The sequence below is a fragment of the Podarcis vaucheri genome (genome assembly GCF_965113315.1).
Source record: "Podarcis vaucheri genome assembly, chromosome: W".
Classification (NCBI taxonomy): Eukaryota; Metazoa; Chordata; class Lepidosauria; order Squamata; family Lacertidae; genus Podarcis; species Podarcis vaucheri.
The window spans coordinates 25,431,281-25,452,459 of record NC_138757.1 but is presented as its reverse complement, the minus strand read 5'-3'; positions in this window follow the sequence as shown (position 1 = coordinate 25,452,459).

The window sequence follows — 21,179 nt, the reverse complement described above, 5'->3', positions numbered from 1 at the left end:
AGACATGTCTGCTCTAGTCACTAGTAGAGTCTGACAGTGGCTGCCTGCGGAAGCGCTTCCAGCAAAGAAGCTCCTTAACGGAAATGCGTCTCCTGGACTCACGACGTGGCAGCTTCCGGCGAAGCATGGGTCTCCCTACGGTTGCTTCTGACACCTCCCCGCTGTTTTCGCTGGACGTGTCTCTCACCCCTTCCTCTCCCCTGCTGGTTCCTGCCTTGGCTGCTGCGTCTCTCTCAGCATTACTGAGATCCTCCTCCAGAGTACACTCTCTCCCCCTGCTGGTCCCTGCTTTAGCTGCTGACTCTCTCCCAGCCTCTGGGAGCCCTACCACCTCCCTTTCCTCTGATGTCAGTTCCCTGACATCCACCTCCCCTCCAGGGCCCCCTTCCCCCCCGCCCCTACTCTCTCCTCTGGGCGGTGAGGAGCTAAAACCCCGAAAAGAATCCTCTTCATCTTCAGACGTCTCGAACATTTCCCTCCATCGGTCTTCGTTCCGGCTCGCTGAATCCTCCTCCGCCTCGGAATCAGAGAACCCCTCCAACTCTTCTTCTTCGTCGGTGGTGGCAAAGTATTCCCTCCGGAACCTCGCCACTGGCTGAGGTTTACGAGGGAATCTCTGATGAAAAGTTTCTATCAAAACCTCGTCATCTACATCCTCTGCCATGACCCAGGTGTTTTCCGACTCCGGCTCCCCTTCCCACATTACCAAATACTCTACTTGATCTCCCTTCCACCTGGAATCGAGAATCTCCGCTACATGGTAGCTGTGTTCCTTTTCCTCCATAGCTGGTCCCCTATTGACCCTCCCTTCTCTGTCCCCTTTATACGGTGACAGCAACGACCTGTGGAACACTGGGTGCAGCTTCATGTGGTTCGGTAACCGGAGTCTGAAAGCCACTGGGTTGACCTGCTGCGTGACTTCAAATGGGCCCAGCCTTTTGGGTCTTAACTTCTTACAACCCCCTTTGAATGGTAACCCTTGGGTGGACAGCCACACCTGGTCCCCCACCCTAATGCTTTCCCCTTCCCTTCTGGTTTTGTCTGCCTGCCTCTTATATTCCTCCTTAGCCCTGTTTAAGTTAAGTTGGAGCTGGCGATGGATCGCTTCCATTTCTTCAACGAACTGTTCTGCAGCTGGAACGCTCCAGTTCTCCCCTTCCCCCCCTGGGAAGGCTCGGGGATGACACCCGTGATTAGCCAAAAAGGGGCTCATCCCCGTGGACACGTTCTCTGCATTGTTGTAGGCAAATTCTGCCAACGCCAGCTTCTCCACCCAATCATTCTCTCTGTCATTCACATAACACCTCAAATATTGCTGGAGGACACCATTAGCTCTTTCCGCCTGCCCGTTGGTTTCTGGATGACGGGCAGTTGAGAAATTCACCTCTACATGCAATAAGCTCATGAGCTTCCTCCAGAACCTGGAAGTAAATTGTTTCCCTCGGTCAGAAACCACCCTCAAGGGGGCGCCATGCAGCCTAAACACATTTTCCACAAACAATTTAGCGGTTTCTTCCGCTGTGACCGCATGTGAGCAGGCTATAAAGTGGGCCATCTTGGTTAACAGGTCTACCACAACCATGATGGCTGTTTTCCCTCTGGACCTTGGCAGATCAGTCATGAAATCTATTGCCACTGCTTCCCATGGTCTTTCAGGCGTGGGTAGTGGTTCTAATAAACCTGCCGGTGCTCGCCTCTCCCCCTTGGCTCGTTGGCATTGGTCACACCCTCTCACATACTCCCGCACATCTTCCCTGACCTTGGGCCACCAGAATTCCCTGGTAACCAGCCACATGGTTTTGTGTTGCCCAAAATGCCCTGCTGTGGGGCTATCGTGCAGTTGCTTGAGTACCTTTTCCCTCAATTCCCCTTCAGGTATATATAACGCTCCCTTGTAGTACAACGCCCCGTTTCTCTCCTCAAAACCCCCGGGTTTGTCTCCCTCCCTCCTGAGACCCCTGAGTTTGTCCTGGGCGTATTCATCCTGCACCGTTCCCTCTACCAGTTCCCTTTGCCCCACCAATGCCGCCCCACACACCCAGCGGTCCTCTGGAATGACATGGGTCTCTTCGGGTGCTCCCTCCCCCTCCAAATATTCAGGTTTGCGTGAGAGAGCGTCCGCCCTAACGTTCTCTGGGCCTGGCACGTAACAAATCTCAAAGTTAAATTTGGAGAACTCCTGGGCCCATCTCAACTGCCGTTGGTTGAGCACTCGCGCAGTTCTCCAATACTCTAGATTCTTATGGTCCGTGCACACTTGCACCTTATGTTGTGCACCAATTAGCAGGTGCCTCCATCTCCGGAAAGCCTCATGAATCGCAAGAAGTTCCCGGTCGTACACCGTGTAGTTCCTCTCGGATTTGTTCAGCTTTCGCGAAAAGAAGGCACACGGTCGCCACTCTGACTCCTCCTTCCCCGGCTGCAGAAGAAGCACCGCCCCTATGGCTCTGTCAGATGCGTCTGTTTCGACCCTCAGCTTTTTTTGTAAATCCACATGCAGAAGTTGTTCTTCAGAGGCGAAGGCCCTTTTCAGTTCCTCAAACGCTCGCTCCGCCTCCGCCGTCCAAACAAACTTCTTTTTACTGCTGAGACAGTCCGTGATGGGCGCCGTCAGGTGGGCAAAGTTTCGGATGAACTTACGATAAAAGTTTCCAAACCCTAGGAACCTCTGCACATCCTTCTTGGTTTTGGGTGTTTTCCATTCCAGCACTGCTTGAACCTTGCCGGGGTCCATGGCCAACCCCTTGTCTGACAAGCGGTACCCCAGGAATTCCACCTCCTTGGTATGAAACTGACACTTCTCCAGTTTCACCCACAGCCTGTTGGCTTGCAGCCTGCTCAACACTTCTCTGACGTCTCTCACATGTTGCTCCTCATTCTCCGAATACACCAACACATCATCTAGGAAGGCCACGCAATTCTTGTAGAGCAAAGGCCCCAGTACGTGGTTCATGAACGATTGAAAACACGCGGAGCCTGTTTGTAATCCAAAAGGCATCACGAGGTATTCAAATGCCCCCAAAGGGGTGAACATGGTGGTTTTCCATTCATCCCCTTTCCTTATACGTATCAGGTTGTACGCCCCCCTTAGGTCCAGCTTTGTAAAAATCTTTCCCTTCCGCACCCTGGTCAAAATATCATCAATCCTGGGCATAGGAAAAGCCGCCGGCTCTGTCACTGCATTTAACCGCCTGAAATCACATACAAGTCTCGGCTTGTCCGTGTGCTTTTTATCCACAAAAAACACTGGGCTACCCCCCGCTGCCTTGGACTCTCTGATGAAGCCTCTCTTCAGGTTCTTGTCAATGAACTCTCGCAACTCCTGCATTTCCCTGTCTGACATGGCATACAACTTGCCTACAGGAAGCTGTGCTCCAGGGAGTAAATTGATATGACAATCAAAGGGCCTATGCGGGGGTAGTTGGTCAGCTTCCTTCTCGCTGAACACGTCGCTGAGATCTGCATACTGTGGTGGCACCTTCACCTTCTCCATTACTTCAGTCCCTGCCAGGGTGGCTTGGGCCCCTGCTGAACCCTTTCCCCCCCTGCAGTGTTCTAAGCAATGTGCTGAACCGAAGGAAACCACTCTTTGATGCCAGCCCACCAGCGGATCATGTAGGGCTAGCCAGCTCATTCCCAAAATAATGGGAGCGCCTCCCAAGGTGGCCACATTAAACGCTATCAGTTCTGTGTGCCTTGCCACCCTCATTATCATTGGGACGGTCTGCAAGCTGACTCCTCCTCCCAACAGTTCCCTGCCATCGATCGTGGTCACCTGAAGGGGGTTGCTTAAAGGGATCGTCTGTATCTGGTGTTCAGCAGCAAACTCCTTGCTCATAAAATTGCAGGAGCTGCCTGAGTCCAACAGCGCCTTTATTTTTAGGGGGTGTCCATTTTGCAGCTCTAGCGACACTTCAATCACTAGAGCAGGTCGAGGAGCTTCTGGCACGGGCACTTTCACTGCTCTTTGGCCTGGCTGCAGTGCCCTGACTGTGGCAACCAGGCGTTGGCTTTTACCTGCTCCGTTTCTCCCTGCTCTCCCCCCTCAACAGCTCCCACCATCCCTTGCCATTCCTTCCTCTGGGGGCAGACTCTGGCAAAGTGGCCTGGCTGTTGGCAGAGATAGCATTTCCGGGCTCCTTTTCCCTCCTTCTTAGCCCCCTCACTGGGCTTTGAAACTGCGCGCGCGCGCGCTGTTCCGATTTCCATCGGCTCTGCCGGCGGGAAAGCTGGCTCAGGAATGTCTGGAATGCGGAACTCCTTCCAACGTTCCCCTCTCCCTTCCCGCCTCTCCAAGGCTCTTGCCTCCTGGCGCGCTCCAATGGTCAGCGCAGATTGGGTCAGCTGATCCATAGACACCGCCCTGGGGCTCCGGGACAGCTCGTCTTTCACAGCCGAAGAAAGACCTTCTTCAAATAGCATCTGAATGGGTGCCGCCGATAAATCCCACCCCAATCTGTGAATCAGCATGGTAAATTCAGTCCAGTACTCACGGACAGATCGGCTTCCCTGCTTGCAAGCCATTAGCTGTCTGCGCACCACCCCTTCCTCAATATCGCTGGAAAACATGATATCCATTGCACGAAAGAACTTCATAGTGTCCTTTAGGATATCATTGTGCGTTGCCATCAGGGGTCGAACCCAGTCTCGCGCCCCCTTCTCAAGATGCCCAATTACGAAAGCAACTCGCGATTCCTCATCAGGGAACTCATCAAACTGCACATTAAGGGCATATTGCATCTCTGTCCTAAAGGCATGGTAATCCTTGGGGGCCCCCCCAAACTTCTGCACCAATCCTGGTACCTTTCTGGGGAACTGAGTGGTTCTCCCCTTCTTGTCTGCATCCTGAGCCCTTCTCTCCTCGAGCCTCGCCGTCTGCAGCGCAAGTTGGACCTCCAAAGCTTGATACCTTTCTTCCAAGCTTGGACCAGCTCCAACCCCTGCCCCTCCGGTTCCGGCTGGGTTGCTCATGATGCTTTCTCCTGCACAGGCAGCGTACAAAGACTGTCAGACTGCTGTGAGGGGATGATTAGCTGCTTGTGCTTAAAATTGTGCCCCCTCAGAGTTTGTGCGGCTCCACAAACCTCTGTGTGTGACAGAGCTCCTCAGACATGTCTGCTCTAGTCACTAGTAGAGTCTGACAGTGGCTGCCTGCGGAAGCGCTTCCAGCAAAGAAGCTCCTTAACGGAAACGCGTCTCCTGGACTCACGACGTGGCAGCTTCCGGCGAAGCATGGGTCTCCCTACGGTTGCTTCTGACACCTCCCCGCTGTTTTCGCTGGACGTGTCTCTCACCCCTTCCTCTCCCCTGCTGGTTCCTGCCTTGGCTGCTGCGTCTCTCTCAGCATTACTGAGATCCTCCTCCAGAGTACACTCTCTCCCCCTGCTGGTCCCTGCTTTAGCTGCTGACTCTCTCCCAGCCTCTGGGAGCCCTACCACCTCCCTTTCCTCTGATGTCAGTTCCCTGACACTATATTTGGACATTTGCAACCTATTTACTCATTTATTTACATATATATATATATATATATATATATATATATATATATATATATATATATATATATATATCATTTATTTCTATTGTATATGAAACTTAATAAAAAGAAATTTTTTTAAAAAAAATAGAAGAATGGCAGATGAAGGTGATAGACTATATGGGACTGTCAGAAATGACTGGCAGAATCCGAGACCAGGGAAAAGAGATGGCGGAAGAAGATTGGAAGAAATTTAAGAACTATCTTAAGAAACATTGCAAAATTAATGAATGTTAGAATGATGCTGGTTTAGAAATTAAGTGAATTACAGTTGTAAGGATTAAGTTAAAAGAAAAGAAAGGTTAAAAATTAGATAAATTTAAGGGTGAGGATTTGCTGAATTAAAATTTGAAATTGGAATGCAGAAAGGGGAGGTATGAGGCGGTCGGAGAAGTAAGTTATAAGAAAATAAGGGTTTGAAATTATACTTGTTCTTTTTTTTGTTTGTGTTTGTTTGTTTGTTTGTATTGTTGTGTATGTCTGTATAATTTGTGAAACTTTAATAAATATTTTACAAATTGATCTGACAACCATATGGTCTGTGGGGTGGTAGCTTGTTAGCCTCCCGCTTGCTGAAGATGTCCTCAAAATCCCCATAGGTAAAGGTACCCCTGCCCATATGGGCCAGTCGTGTCCGACTCTAGGGTTGTGCGCCCATCTCACTTAAGAGGCCGGGGGCCAGCGCTGTCCGCAGACACTTCCAGGTCACGTGGCCAGCGTGACAAGCTGCATCTGGCGAGCCAGCGCAGCACACGGAAATGCCGTTTACCTTCCCGCTAGTAAGCCATTTTATCTTCCACTCTATCTCGTAATTTATTAACATAGAGAATTGTGTCTGTAATATTTTTATACTTTGCTTGGTTAATTCATCATCTGGTTTTTGGAATAGTATCCTTTCATTTTTTATTTCTTCCCAGATCTCCATTCTCTTCTTCTCCTTTATTTTCCTTTGGAATGCGTTTTTGTTGAATAAAAAAGCCTCTTATAACGGCTTTACTCGCGTCCCAAACCGTTTCTAAATCTACTCCTTGATTTAAATTAAACTTAAAGTATTCTTCTAAGATTTGTTTGGCAAATCTTTTGTACAATTTTTACAACATTCAACATACTCTCATTGAGTCGCCATCTTTTAACCTTTTCTTCTTTTCCTTTAAACTTTTTTTTTTTTCATATAAGTATTTATTAGTTTTCCAAAAGTAAAAAAAAAGAATGGAATACTAAAGCATAAGAATAAAGAAAGAAATAACAACACAAGACAGATATACCATATATACAATAAAGATTTTTCACCTATCAAGTTAACATAGTCGTCTCTTCCTGGACTTCCTTCAACCCGCCCGTAAATCTTCCGCAATAAAATTCTAAGATACACATTACCTAATATGTATTGTCATTAGCCATTCTTCTACCTCTATCTACCTTGAACAATACCTCTTCCTCTTTCACAGTGCTTCTCTGAATCCCCTTAACGTTATTTGACCTTCACTAAGATGCTCCAAGTAATCTACATATTTCCCCCAGTCCTTGACAAACTTTTGGTCTCTTAGATGTCTGATCTTTCCAGTTAGTCTATCCAAATCCGCGTAGTCCAGTAACTTCGATCTCCACTCCTCTATTGTTGGCATTTCCTTTTTTTTCCACTTCTGAGCAAGGACTATCCTTGCTGCTGTTACTGCATAATACATAAATTTATGGTCTTTCTTCTTAATTTCATTCCCTAGTATTCCTAGCAGGAAAATTTCGGGTTTTTTGGTAAACGTATACTTTAGAACCTTTTTTAATTCAATATATACTTGTGGTTCGAGGACCCAACCCCCGTGTAGTGGAATTAAAGACACTAAGACACGTAATATATGGTTAATGGGCAAGAAAAGGCCACAACTTTTATTGGTTACAGCAATGGAAAAAGGTATTGGCTTAGGCATTGGATATGGGTTATTCACCAGTAGATGGAGCCTGTCGATGCTAATCCGACTATAGGCTCACCCCTGTTGTCACCGAGGGTCGTGCCAAGGCCTCCCGCCAAGCAGGCATCGGACGGAATACACGACCCCCAGATTCCTTTAACGGAATACCCCTAAAGCATTGAAGGCATAGGCGATGGCCACACCTAGCACTTTGACACACCACAACACATTATTCCAATGCCTAACCGCCACCCGAGCCAAAGGCTCGCCGCCAATACCTTCACTGCTGCAACCAATCCGAGATGCTTTTGCTGACGCTAGCTAACCAAATGTCGTTCCCCAAGTCCGATAAATGAACACCATCGTTCCGGTATAGAGCTTGTTCGCTAATCCGGATACGATCATGCCGGATGACACGGCCACTCATAAAACACACCCAACGGACTACCGCCCGATTTACGAGTTTCCTGGTTCTTTCAATGGCCAAACAACTTTGCGCACCGCGCCACTCGATTCTTTTCAAGAAGGAAGACCAGAACACCGTCGTTCTGGGGCACAAGACTGCCAATGCATTCAAGTCTCTTTTTATGCTTCCCAACAAGTCCGCACTCTTTCTATTGGTTAGGTCATTCTCTCCCAACTGTATCACAATGGCGTCGGGAGGGCCAAGGTTGGCAACTTTCTCCTGCAACAACGGCATCAGCTCTTCCCATCGCATGCCTCTTCTCGCAAACCAGGAAACTCGGACATCATTTGGGAGGCCAAGATTAGGCGTCAGGCCGCAGCTTGCTGCACGTACGCGGGCCCAATGAACAATACTGTGGCCGCAGATCCATACGTTTCTTCTGAGCAAAGCTAGGGGGTAAAGACAGAAAGACGGCAGGTAAGAGTGGCCCAACGACCGGACACATACTAGCGAATGTAGGACTTATAAGCATTGGATCTCCACCGGCCCATTTCTTTGATCCTATCCGCCGGTAGACCTAAGTGCGCCGCCGTGGTTGCGGCACCAATCCTAAAGGAGTGCGCAGCGTACTCCTGGGCAGATAGTCCACAGGACTCGATCGCCTTGCGCAGTACTCTGGTGAATTGGTATCTCGACATGGGCGACCCATCCTCGTGAATCAAAAACGGACCCGGGCCAGGTGGCCTAAGGTCGAGATACCGTCTGGTGTCTTTTACCGGACATGGACCCTGCTGTGATGATGCTGAAAGTTTGACCAGGACACCCTTGCCCGCCTGATCTGTCTTAGACTGTCGAATGAGCACTGACACGGAAGAGCTAGATAGCTGCACGTCCTCACACAGGAGTCCGCGGTTTGGGCCCCGTGCACTAACTTCGAACACAACCTCCCCAACCCTTAATGCGCCAAAGAAGGCGATAGCATATGCTGCAGAAAAAAGACGTGCTTCGAACCTGGACCAGCAAATTAACCTGAGTTTTTTGCGAATTTGACACAACAACCCGTAGGAAATCGGCTTACGGCCTTCGTCCCTGGGAGGCTGTAACCTACTCCAACCCTCGATAGCCCTACGTATCATGAAGTCGTTACACGGGTCATGAGAAAATGTAGCTTTTGAAAAGAAGCTGATGGCTGCTACATGGATCTTTAATGTTTTTGGAGCGCGTCCCAGGTCGTCGAGATGCGAAAGATACTGCAAAACGTCGTCTGTGTTGGGAGGCACGTTATATGAGAGCCCGGATAACCTAAACCTGAAACCCATGAAATCACTCCAGGCCTTCTTGTAGGACCTGAGCGTGGAAGGTGCCACGGACGCTAATACTCCCTGTATCACTTTGCGTCTCCAACGTTCCACAGGTACTCCGGAAAGGGTTCGGGCAACTGTTGTGCTCCAGGTGCAAACGACCAGAAGCGAGGAATCTGGAATCGAGACAAGGCATCAGCTATATCATTATTGGCTCCGGGAACAAATTTGGCTGAGAATATTATATTGTACTCAAGGCAACGGAGGACGAAGGACCGCAAGAGGGAGGAAACCCTCTCGGACCGAGATGACTGCCTGGCGAGAATGTTCACTACCGCCAGGTTGTCGGTCCTGAAGCACACGCGATGGTACCGAAACTCCTCCGTCCAAATGTGAACAGCCACCACTATAGGAAAGAACTCAAGAAAAGTGAGATCCCGTGTGATGGCCTGGCCTAACCAAGCCGTCGGCCAGCGTTGAGCACACCAACGCCCCTTGAAGTACAGTCCGAAGCCAATGGACCCGGCCGCATCTGATTGAACCTGAAAATCTGAAGACAAGTTCAAAACGTCCTGCCATAGAGACACCCCGTTGTAATTTGCTAAGAAGGCCAACCATACCTCAAGATCTAACTTGACCGACCTGGGGAGGCGAACCCGATGAAGCGGGTGTCTAAGACCGACAGACAATCTATTAAGGCGGGCACAGAAGGGGCGTCCGGGGGACACCACTCTGCATGCGAAGTTGAAGTGGCCTAATAAAGACTGAATCTGCCTAAGGGTAATCTTCTTAAGCCTAAGAGTGTCCTGAATTAATTCCCTAAGGGCTTCAATCTTTTCTACCGGGAGGCGTGAAGACTGAGCCACGGTATCCAATTCGATGCCTAGATAGGTGAGTCGTGTGGTAGGTCCCTCCGTTTTCTCAGCTGCGAGTGGAACCCCCAAGTCTTGGGCTAGGACTGCAAAGGCCTGAAGTAAGGATGCGCATTCACCCGAGTCGGGGCCACCCACGAAAAGAAAATCATCCAGGTAATGCGTGACCCCAGAGGAATTTGTCCTGAATCGGAGGGCCCAGTCCAAGAATGTGCTGAAAGCCTCAAAAGCCGAACAAGCCACTGCGCAGCCCATCGGCATGGCCCTGTCAACATAATATTTTCCTTGGAATTTGAAACCCAGCAACCTAAAGTCGCTAGGGTGGACTGGCAGAAGGCGGAAGGCCGATTCAATATCGCACTTTGCCAGCAGAGCCCCATGTCCAAAAGTACGGATAAGCTTAACCGCCTGATCAAAGGAAGCATACTTAACCGTGCATAGCTCAGGTGGGATGGCGTCATTAACTGATCCGCCTTTCGGGTAAGAGAGGTTGTGAATGAGTCTAAATTCCCCGGGGGTTTTCTTGGGCACGATACCTAGCGGAGATATGTGCAGGTTCGGGATGGGAGGGGTGTCAAAAGGGCCTGCTACCCTGCCTGCGCTAACTTCCTTGGCTATCTTACGTTCGGCAACTTCCGGCCTTTCCCTAACTGATTTTTGGTTTGGTGAATCCTTCGAAATCAAAGAACCTACAATAGGAATTCGGAACCCACTGGAAAACCCTTCCCGCAGATAGGAAGCAGCATTTTTATCTGGGTAAAAGACCAAAAGGTTACAAAGGGGGGCGAGCTTGATGGGGGAGAAGGCCAATTCCAGAATTACCTCATCTCCTGTTCCCGGCTGCGGGGGCTCCCCTGGAACTGGGCTGATGGAACCCCCGGCCTCCACGAAAGGGCTGCCTTGCTCCTTTAAAGCAGGATGTGGCGGGGTGAGCCCCGGCGCATCTCTCACATTCATGCGGGTATCTACAAGATGGCCTTTGGCACAACCCTTTATTGTACTCCCAACATACGCGACGCCTGTAATCCTTTCTCTGCTCGTTCCTGACCACCCGATACGGGTCAACTGGTTTCTTCTCTACGTACGGGCCCACTGCCACTGACCAGATGCCGCTCTCAATCTGATCCCAGCGTGCCAAGGGGATCCTGGAAGCTTTCCTCCGAAATTTCTTGTCATAGCTTATGGCTGCAGCCTCCCCGGCTAGAGCACAGGCCGTGCGGATATGCGAAAGGTAAGCGACAAGATGAACGGCCCTCTTGGGGTAGGCAGCGACAATGATCCCCATAAAGGCCTGAAAACCATCGAGCCAGTTCTCAAATGTCCTAGGCACGGAAGGGTACCTGCTCCTTTTCTTACCATGGGAAGGCCTCTTTTCGCCCCTACCCAATTCCTCAGCTGGGGGCACTAACTTAAACATGTCCACAAATTCTCCATTTAAGATTTTCGCACGCATCTTGGGGGAGAGGTGATCACCTGGTATAACATCAGATGTTGAGTAGGTGGATGTAGAGGCATCTTTTACCAAAGCCCCATCCTTCCACTCTTGTGTCCCCCCAAACTTTTTCCGGTGGCTATTGGCCCTCCTAGAAAGGGCCCAGTCCGGAAGACCAGACACTTCCTCGCCCCTCCCCCAGTAGGACCCCAGGGACGCATCGCTATCGTAGTCAGAAGAGGAGGTACCTGTTTCATCATCTGTGTCGTCCTTTCTTGACTTGCTCTTCCTACAAATGTGTTTTTTCTTTTCACGCCTCTTACCCGAAGGTTTCTCCACCGCTGCTGCAGTGGTGGTGTCCTCCGCTTCCTGTAGCTCGTCCTCCCCACCTGCTGAAGACCCTGACTCCGGCGACTGCGCCCTGGGCCGCTTGTCCTGTGTGCGGGTAGAAGAGCTGGGGGAAGCCAGATGGTTATTATAAGTAGACTTAGCACGCGCTTTTCCCCCCCGAGCACGAGGCGCAGCAGCCTTAGCCTGCGACTGGGACCTTGTCCGTACCGGACCAGGGCTGGGGTTTGAAGTTGCCCCAGCCCCACCGTCATCATTAAACAAGGCAGCAGACGTACTGGGTAACTCATCCCACCGGGTGGATCTTGAACTCCCAGGAATGACCTGGGTCTCAGGAATGACGTCGGGCGATGAGGGGGGGCTAGGTTCAGCATCAGGGAAACGCTGCTCATATTCATCAATAAATGATCTAAAGGCGTTGAGAAAGTGGGAAACGGGCTTTGCTTTGTTGCCCTTCCCCCGCTGACCCCGGGACGTGCTTCCCTCAGCATTGCGTGCAGCTTCGGACGCGTGCTTTCTCTTAGGAGCCATGAGGTGCGCCTTATGCGCTAAATACCACAACGGTGGCTGATAGTGTGCGCGTGTGCAAACTTATATATATATACGTATATCTATGACTAATGCCTTCCTAATGTATGTATGCTTCTGTTTCTATTTATTTATTTATTTATTTATTTATTTTATTATTAATATTTATTATTATTATTTATTTTCTAAATTTATTTATTTATATATTTATTTCCTGCCGAAGTACTTAAGGATGATCAAGCATTGCCTATGAAGGTCCAGGAGCTTGAAGAAAAACTCCAGCCGTTGCCTGCAATACTCCAGGATCCGCAAGCAAGAGGTATTTTTGAGAATCCCGTCTTCACAAATTCCGGGGACATGACCCTCCCAGTGTTAAGGTGGGGAGGTGGGGTTGGGAGTTTGCAGATAAGAGTCCAAAGTTAAAAATGTAAAGGCTAATGGAATTCTATTTAAAAATCAAAAGTCACTGTGGTGATTCAAGTTATAGTGTCAGACAAAAGACAAGATGGAAAAGAAAAGATAAGGAAGAGAGAAAAGAGATAGAGAGAAAAGGAAGAAAGAAAGAAAAAGAAAACACAAAAAATCCTTCTGAAAATGGTTTGTTTGTTTGTTCAGAAAAGAGAAGGGGGGAAAACCACCATTGTAATAAGTAAACAGAAAAAGTGGGGGAAAGTGGGGATGGAAAAGTAGATAAATATATAGAATTCTTTAATGAGAATTTTTTTAAAAAAAACTTTATTTGGAGTGGGAACAACCCGCCCCATCTGCGCACCCCAGCGGTCTGTGCATGAGCTAGAAGCCAGCGGCCCAGCCAGCAGCTGACATTGGGAGGTCCAACCAAAGACCTTGCTGGTCCGATATGCTTTTCTCTCACTGCCCTCTGTTGTAAACCAAATCTGCCCTTCAGATGCATCTCGGAAGCAGGCTGCTGGCGCAACAGCCCCCCCCCCCCAAGCTCGGAGCGCTGGGGATGAGGGGCCTGCGGCTCTCCAGAGGCTGCTGGAGCCTGGGGACCACATCTGGAGAACCGCGGGCTCCTCGTCTCCGCTGGAGCGGAAGAGGCGCGCCAAAACTCAACTCCTCACCTCGGTCTAGTTCCTACTTCAGCGAGAACTTCTTGGTTTATGCTGTGTAATTTATTGGTTTCTGCATTCGAAAATGGTGAGCCGCCTTGGGTTCCTTGGCCAGAAAGGCAGTGCGTTACAAATTAAATCATTCAGAAAGCTGGGGAAGGGACCTCCCAGCAAAGTCCCACCAATTCCTGCAAGCCGGTCGACGGGAAATGAGAATGGGGAGTTCAGGTGTGGTCGACCCCCCGTGGCCCGTCGCTCGCCGGACTGGCAGCCTACATGGCCGTGGGCTCCCCCTCTCTGCCACCTTGGGAAGTCCTCTGCCTACCGCTGAGTTTCCTCGGTGCCGCTAGCAAAGATGTTTCCGGCCTCTGTTATCTCCACCTCCCCGCGTCTCCAGCAGCCAATGATCGCTCGGGATCGGCCGCCGAAGAGTGAACCAGAAGCGCTTGAGGCTGCGTGCATCGAGGTCTGCGCGCACCCCTGCGCAATTATGCGCCATGCCAATGATGTCCTGATTCCTCGCGTCACTCCTGCTCTCGCGCACTTTCTTCCTCTTCTTTTGAGCCCTTTAAGAGCGGCTGGTGTCAGCGCCCCCTCCCTTTCCTCTAGTCCCCCCAAATCACTACACTTTCATGTTGCCTTTTGGCCTCCGTTGTTGAAGGAGCTCATTTTAAGAGATCCGGGGTGACATAGTGATTAGTTTGTCAGACTAGGACCTGGGAGAGACCTGGGTTCAAATCCTCCCACTCGGCCTCGAAGCTCCCTGCGTGTGGCATTAGAGGCCAGTCCATAGAAGCCAACTCCTAGGGGTCAAGGTCCCTTTTCCCACCGCTCTAATCAAATATTTGGGTGGGACAGTCGATTATGCGGGAAGGGGCTTACCTGCCCTCCCACAATATTTCATACAAGTTGCCCCCCCCCGGGCCAGTCACTGCTTGTCACTCTAGCCTCTAGCCTCACAGAGTTGTCGTTGGGATTAGATTGTGCCACTCTGGACGCCACGTGGATGTCACATTGAGCTCCTCCGAGGAAAAGAGGGGATATAAATACACTTAAGGAATGAATAAATAGCACCCAACCAGGGTGTCGTGTTGAAATGTGTGCCCCTCCTTCTCTTTCGCTCCCTTTTTCGTGCGCCCATTTGCTCCACGCAGAATAATAGAAGAACAGAAGAACGTGGGGAAGTTGCCTTTTGCCAAGCCAGAGACTCCTGGTCTATAGAGCTCGGAATTGTCTCCACAGACTGGCAGCATCTCCTCATAGTCTTCTCCCAGCCCTGCTTGCTGGAGATGTCCCTGCTTGCTTGAAGCTCCCTCATAGTCTTCTCCCAGCCCTGCTTGCTGGAGATGTCCCTGGGGACTAAGCCTGGGACCTTCTGAACTATAGCCCTTCTCCGCCCCTTGCGGCGACCCCTGGTGGATAAAGCCACGCGAAGGCCAGTCGCAAGGCATCACAGGGTATGGGCACTCAAAGGCACTGCAATGGTATTGCTAGAGAGTGCTGCGATGGGATTCAATCGGGAAGGGAGAACCCTGTACCTCTGCCAAGTTAAGCTCCTTGGAGAACGAGGTGGGATACAAATGCAAACAAAGAAATATTTTGGACTACAACTCCCATCAACCACCATCAGCTGGGGCTGAGGGGAATTGTAGCTCAGAAACCTCCGGGGTGAGGCCCAAGGTTTAATCACACCAGCTCCGCCAAGGCACAGAACAGAAGAATCTGGCGGACACTGGTGTCCATCTAACCCACCGGTATTGTCTGCTGTGCTGGCACCAGCTCACCGGCCAAGGGTCCTTTTAAGGGGGGTGGGGGTGCCAGGGATTGAACCTGGAGCCTTTGGCATGCAAAGTGGGGGCACTTCACCACTGAGCAGATCTCTTTCCCCCCCCCCCATGGTGCCTGCTGTCAGAGGGGGCTCCGGCCAGCCAGGTTCTGCACAATGGGCGTGCCCAAGGGACTCCAGTGAGGCCCGCATCCCAGTCCACTGCTTGGCTGGACACTCAGTACTGCTCAGGATAGGAGGCTATTTCCTTGCAATGGTAGAAGAAGCTGAGCACCCGATTTAAACAAAAAATAAATAAACAATGTAGTATGTGATATGCATAGCATGTATCCAGGAAAAATAGAGCTGGCAAATTTTCTAATACACATGGGTCATCACTTCTTATTGCTGAGAATAAATTGGGGATCTTGTGTGACATTGTAATGTTTATGATTATATTTAGACCCCGCCCATCCAGCTGGGATTCTCCAACCACAATTGTATATTGCCACAGAAAGAAATATTAAAAATTAAGAAGTTTAGTTGTTTGCCCACAAATCTTTCCCTATAGACCAATATTTGGATCCTTCTTGAACATTCTCCACAGTTTGAGGAAGTTCCAGGCAGCTGTAAAAGTTATAAACAGTTCCATGAAGTTTTAAAAAGTGCTCATAGTTATGAGTAGTAATGTTACATATATGATGTGTCAGGGAACTGACATCGGAGCTAGAGGCGGAGGGAAGGCTCTCAAATGATGCTGGAGAAGGGCCCAGCAGGGAGAGAGGCAGCTCAGCAGATGGGGAAGCAAATCAGCGCAACACCAGGGATAAAGGGGGGCAGATGGGGGAATCGGCGAGAGGGCTCCAGGACTCTTCACCGGACACCAGCGGGGAGAGCACGGGTCCTCCGCTACCCACGCCCTCCCTGCGCAGAAGACTTCCGCGCAGGGAGAGTAGGAGGAGACTTGGCGTCAAACAACTTTTATGTTGGAAAAGGTTTAAGAAATGCCCACTGACTGATTCTGCTAGTGACTGAGGCAGCCACGAAGTGAAGGGCTGTCCAGACAGAAAGGTTTATTTTATTTTATTTTAATATATTTTTATTAGTTTTACAAGAATTTTTTAAGACAATACTGACAATACTGACATATAAAAAGACATACAAACATGTATAGTTTCATAAACAAATTTTCATAAACTTCGTTTCTCAGACTCCCCCATACCTCCCCTTTCTGCATCTCAATGCCCAAAGTTTTTCAGCAACTTCTAACAGTTCTGTCAAGGATATGTCTTACTAGCATTTCCTTCAATCTAATATTATCTCGCTGTAACCCTTTCATTCTGGAAGCCTTGACATTTTAACCTTCATCAAGTTTATAATAGTCCTTCAAGTAAATTTTAAATTTCTTCCAGTCTTCTTCCGTCGTCTCCTTCCGCTGATCACGGATTCTGCCAGTCATCTCCGCCAATGTCATATAGTCCATCACTTTCATCTGCCATTCTTCCAAAGTGGGTAGATCTTGTGTCTTCCAATACTTTGCAATGAGTATTCTTGCTGCTGTCGTAGCATACATAAAGAAAATTCTATCCTTCTTTGCCACCAATTGGCCGGCAATGCCCAAGAGAAAGGCCTCTGGTTTCTTAGAGAAAGTACATTTAAGTACCTTTTTCATTTCATTATATATCATCTCCCAGAAAGCCTTAATCTTCGGGCACGTCCACCAAAGGTGATAAAACGTACCCTCAGTTTCTTTACACTTCCAGCACTTATTGTCAGGCAAATGGTAAATTTTTGCAAGCTTGACTGGGGTCATGTACCACCTGTAAATCATTTTCATAATATTTTCCTTTAAGGCATTACATGCCGTAAATTTTATACCGGTGTTCCACAACCATTCCCAGTCAGCAAACATAATGTTATGACCAATGTCCTGTGCCCACTTGATCATAGCCGATTTAACTGTTTCATCCTGTGTATTCCATTTCAGCAGCAAATTGTACATTCTTGACAAATTCTTAGTATTGGGTTCTAACAATTCAGTTTCTAATTTTGATTTCTCCACCTGGAAGCCAATTTTCCTATCCTGTTTGTAGTTCTCCATTATTTGATAATAATGGAGCCAATCTCGTACTTTAGGTTTCAATTTCTCGTGACTCTGTAATTTCAATTTATCTCCATCTTGTTCCAATATTTCCCAATACTTTGGCCATTCGGCCTCCATATTGAGTTTCTTCAATGCCTTTGCCTCCAAGGGTGACAACCATCTAGGGGTTTTGTTTTCCAACAAGTCTTTATATCTTATCCAGACATTAAACAATGCTTTTCTAACAATATGGTTTTTAAAGGCCCTATGCACCTTGATTTTATCATACCATAGATATGCATGCCAACCAAATGTATTATTGAAACCTTCTAAATCCAAGATATCTGTGTTCTCGAGGAGCATCCACTCTTTCAGCCAGCAAAACGCTGCTGCTTCATAGTACAGTTTTAAGTCCGGCAGGGCAAATCCCCCTCTTTCTTTTGCATCTGTAAGTACTTTAAATTTTATTCTGGGCTTTTTGCCCTGCCAGACAAATTTCGCAATGTCTTTCTGCCACCTCTTGAAACAGTCCATCTTGTCAAGAATCTGCAAAGTTTGAAACAAAAATAACATTCTAGGCAATACATTCATCTTGATAACTGCAATTCGGCCTAACATTGACAATTTCAAATTTGACCATATTTCTAGATCTTTTTTGATTTCTGACCAACATTTTTCATAATTATCTTTATACAAATTTAGATGTCAAATAAACCCCTAGGTATTTCACCTTCTTAACCACTGTCAAACCTGTTTCGTTCTGGAATTTCTCCCTCTCCATTACTGTTAAGTTTTTTCCCCCAAAACCTTAGTCTTTTGTTTGTTCAATTTGAATCCAGCCACCTGGCCAAATTCTTGAATTATTTCCAACACCCTTTTTGTACTAGTGTCTGGCTCTTGTAGAGTCAAAACCAAGTCATCTGCGAAAGCCCTTAATTTGTAATGTTTAGCTCCGACCTGTACACTTTTAACCTGCTGGTCATCTCTATTCATATTCAGCAGTACCTCCAGGACAGAAATAAAAAGCAATGGGGAAATTGGACACCCCTGTCTTGTCCCTTTTTCTATCTTAAATTCTTCAGTTATCACATTATTTACGATTAGTTTGGCTTTTTGCTCAGAATATATCGCACCCATACCATTCTCAAACCCTTGGCCTACCCCCATCCCATGAAGATTCTTTTTCATAAAACTCCAAGAAATGTTGTCAAAGGCTTTCTCCGCATCCACAAAAATCAAAACTGCTTTAGTGTTAATGTTCACCTCCAACAACTCCAAAATGTCAATTATGTTCCTCACATTATCTGATAGGTGTCTTTTTGGGAGAAAGCCTGCTTGGTCCTTATGAATCTTTTCCATCAAAACTCTTTTCAGCCTTTTTGCCAGAATGTCTGCAAAAATTTTGTAATCCACATTAAGTAATGATATTGGGCGGTAGTTCTTAAGTTGAGCCTTTTCAGTCTCTGTCTTTGGTATGAGTGTAATATATGCCTCTTTCCACGACTCTGGTGCCTTCTTTCCCTCTAGGATCTCATTACAGACCTCTTTTAACGGATATATCAGCCACTCCTTTAAAACTTTATAGTATCTGGAAGTCAATCCATCTGGTCCTGGAGATTTGCCCAATTGCATATTCTGGATGGCACCCTCTATCTCTTGTTCTGTTATTCTCTGGTTTAGATTAGATCCACTTTACTTTGATGAGAGATTTTTTGTAATCCATATTTTTTAAGGAATTCATCTATATCCTCTTCATTCTGTGATCCTTGTTGATATAATTTTTTAAAATAACTCAAAAAACAATTCCTAATTTCATTGGTGTCAGAGCTGCTCCCAGATCCTAGCTCCCAGAGGATCACGCTAGCCAGCGATCATTAAGTAAAAGTCTTTATTGAGTTACAGTATCCAATCTCAAGCTGCTGCGTGCAACTCTACGTCTTATGCGTTAGATCGGCGAAGCTCCGTCTGAGTCTCCGCCCCTTGTACACCAACTTAATATCCTAGCCCTGCTCCACCTTTTCCGCCTGACAGTTCTCCTCTGGGTCCCTCTGCCCCCCGGGGTCTCTTCCTTCCGGGATTCTTCTGACGCCGACCCCCCGGACCCTCCTGTCTCCTTGCGCCGGGCTTTAGGACCTGGCTCCCTTTCCGGGCTGCCTACTGCGTCTCTTTCCTGTGCATTTGAACTTGGCGCGCGCGCCCAACCTTCCACTTTCCGTCTGACCGTTTCTTCGCTCCCCGATGGAGGTGTGGCCACTCCTGACTCATGCCCTCCCCCCTGTTGTGAGCCGCCAGCGCTTGATCCCTGGTGCCCTTCCTCTTCCCTGCTCTCTGGCGGTGACGCTGGTCCCGATTTCCAACTGCTCCCCTCTGAGTCCCCTCTGGCTCTATCTTCCTGGGGTGTCCCCCTAGGCTCCCCCCTTGCCCTGGCCACTGGTGCTCCTTTCTGTGAATCTTCTGATTCACTGGAAAGACTCGGAGATCTCGGGTCGTCGTCATCACTCATCTTTTCTTCTGCCTCCTCCCCCTCGCTGGCATTGGCCTATGTGGGAAGAGGGCATGAAACTCTTCTTTGAGCAGAGGTTCGTCTAAAGCGTAGCCCGGCACCCAGCTGTTGGCACTGGCCGGGGTGCCCTCCTTGGCGAGAAGGTATTCTACCCCCTCTTCCCCCCATCTGGAGCCCAAAATCTCCGTGACTTCGTTGATGCGCTCCTCCTGTGCTACTCCCGCTTGCCCGGTTCTCTCTCGGAGCGGACTCGGTGCCGTTCCTGGTTCCTGAAACCTGTGAGGTGCCTTGTAGGGAGTGAGCACCGATCTGTGGAACACCGGATGCATCCTGGAACCCTCCGGAAGCGCCAGCCTGAAAGCCACCGGGTTGACCTGCTCTTCGACTTGGTAGGGCCCCAGTTGTTTATGCCCTAGTTTCTTCTTCGCCAACGACCTGGCCGGCACTGCGTGGGCTGCCAACCAGACCCAGTCTCCCACATGGATCTCTTCGCCAACCCTTCTGTGTTTGTCCGCTTGTACCTTGTATGCGTGTTTAGCCAGCTCCAGGTGCCGCCGCAGCTGATCGTGGACCTCCTGCAACTCCGACGCGAACGCATCTGCTGTCTGCGGCTCCCCCTCCCCCATTCTTTCCAGTCCCGGGAAGGTTCTGGGGTGCCTCCCGTTGTTGGCGAAGAACGGCGTGACCCCCGTGGACACGTGCTTCGTGTTGTTGTAGGCGAACTCGGCGAGAGGCAGGTAATCCACCCACGTCGCAGGCTGTTGATTCGAATAACATCTCAGGTACTGCTGCATGATGGCATTGACCCGTTCCGCTTGCCCGTTGGTCTGCGGGTGTCTAGCCGACGCCAGGTTGATCTTGACGTTCAGGAAGCCCATCAGCTTCTGCCAGAAGTTCGAGATGAACTGTCGCCCTCGGTCGGACAGAATAGACCGCGGCAGACCGTGAACCTTGAACACGTGGTCTATGAACAGTTTGGCGGTTTGTTCCGCCGTGGCCACCTTCGCACACGGAATGAAATGTGCCATCTTGGAGAACAAGTCCACCACCACCAGCACAGCCGTCTTGCCCCTCGAGCTGGGCAGATCCGTGACAAAGTCCAGGGCCACTCTCTCCCATGGTTCGAACGGAGTTTGCAGCGGTTCCAACAGTCCGGCCGGCGGTCTGTGCACTGGTTTGGCCCTCTGGCAGGTGTCACACCTCGCCACGTAGTCCGCGACTTCCCCTCTCATTCCGGGCCACCAGAAGTCTCTGGCGACTAATTCCACCGTCTTCTCCTTGCCAAAGTGCCCAGCAGTGGGCGCGTCGTGCAGCTGCTGCAGTACCTTGGCGCGAAGTTCGTCTCCCGGCACGTAGATGGCCCCTTTACGGATGAGCAATCCATCTCGCAGCTGGAACTCGTCGGTCGCCGCCGTGCCCCTGTGC